Source organism: Egretta garzetta, unplaced genomic scaffold, assembly GCF_000687185.1.
Source record: "Egretta garzetta isolate BGI_Z169 unplaced genomic scaffold, ASM68718v1 scaffold108, whole genome shotgun sequence".
NCBI lineage: Eukaryota > Metazoa > Chordata > Aves > Pelecaniformes > Ardeidae > Egretta > Egretta garzetta.
Window position 1 is genome coordinate 7,016,189 of NW_009260614.1, and position 1,996 is coordinate 7,018,184.

Genomic DNA, 1,996 nt, shown 5'->3' on the forward strand with positions numbered 1-1,996 from the left:
GGGGTGCCCGCTGCCGCCTGTCCCCCGGGCTCAGACTGCACGGACACCCAACGCCTGCAGGCAGCAGGGTGCACAAGACACCCCACGGCCACGTATCGCAGGGTTTCGGGGTGCACAGCCACCCTGCACACATGTATTCCTGGTGTTGGGGTATGTGGATGCTCTGCACCCAAATATTCCTCCAGGCTCAGAGTGTACAGCTACTCCACATCCCAACTCCACCAAGCAACAGGGTGCACAGCCACCCAGCATCTCATGTCCTCTGCACATGCAACAACACCCCTTGGTGTCAGGATGCAGGACGGCTCCACACGGTGCCAGGTTGCACCCCTACCCAACATCCACATTTCCCCCAGTGTCACAGCTACACATGGACTCCAGCATGTGTGTGTGCACCCCTCGGGTGTCAGGGCACATGAATTTGTCCTTCCCTTAGGAGCCGGGATGTGTGTGCATGTGCACACAACCCCCAGGTGTCGGCACAGGCACAGACACATGCATGAAGTTTTGGGGTGCAGACATTTGCATGCCACACGTCAGACGCATGCACACCTCTTGGGTGGCAGGGGTGCACATGCACATACACAGCTCTTGGCACAGATGTGCACACATGTCTTGGGTATAGGAAGCAGACACATATGCTTCCTGCATGTTGGAGACGCAGAAGCGCCCAAGCTGGGGTGGATCTACACACATTTTTTCCTCCCTTTCTTTGAAACAGGGAAAGCTGCTGTCTCAAACCTCAGAATAGGCAGCAGTCCCTGTGCAAGACTAAAGGCACCACTGCAAGCAGCTGTTTAAAACAGGAATGGGCAGAGTTGTGGAGAGTATATGTTGTGAGATTTTATGTGCATGTTTTGGTTTGGGTTTTTTGTTTGTTTCAAATAAACTTTGTTTAGACCACAGATCAAAACCTGTCAATTATAGACAAGTTGGTTTTCTTTCTCTTCCAGGCAGACATGGGTTACTGCAAAATCTAAATATTTGACCTGATACCTCCCACCCAATTTATATTTTTTGCTAAAGCAGAAGCTAAGTGAGATAGACGTGTTTTCACCATCATATTTAATCTAAGCAAGCTATTCAGTGTTATCCTTTTGTGTTCACAGCCCAATTTTTGTAGCAAGAAAGCTAAGCCCAGAGTTAACATTTGTAGAAGAACTTGCTAGCAAAGCCAAATAGTGCCTTAAAAGATTGCATGAAAACTCTCTTTCCGGTATTGTTCCCAGAAAATAAAAAACTGTAAAGTGTGCTGGTAATTCCATATAGTGTGTCTACATTCATTCTATGTCTATATTCACATTTTCACTAGTGGTATTTGGGGTTTGGAACAATTTGGATCCAATACGTATTTTACTTGGAACATGTAGTATAATAGTGGGGCATAATGTTAAGAAGTTAGTTAAAAGTAGATCTTTTGGATGATGGATTAGTTCCGAACTAATTTGTGGTTAATGCTCACAACTGGCAGTCCAAAGACATGAATTTAGTCCCTACTCTTCCAGAGCTAATCTTGGGTACATACTGCCCACACAAGTGAACCAGGGCTTCTTGATTTGTGAGTGTCTAGAATGACACCAGTAATGTAGGACTTCTCTAAAGATATGGATTAAAAATAAGGCCATAGCATCTCAGATTGGGTGCACTGACTATCTGTTTTAATAAACTTCAGCTGTTAGCATTTTTTATTGTAAGTACAGTGTATATTTAGACGGATAGTCATGATTCGTTAGTCATTGTTCCTGAGGAACTTCACAACTGCTGGGTAAAAGATTTTACATAAATGTAAAGTATTACTCATTTCATTGTGTTGAAAATTAAATACACCTTCAGTTTTAGGTTCAGTTCAACATTCAATTGAGTCATGAGACTCCTAATGGCAAAGTAATTTGCTTTCCAGTATTATCCCCATAACTCCAGCTTACTCTTGCCACTGATAAAGCTGGTTCACACAAAAAGCAACATGATCATTTGTCACTTTCATCTTCAAAGTTTG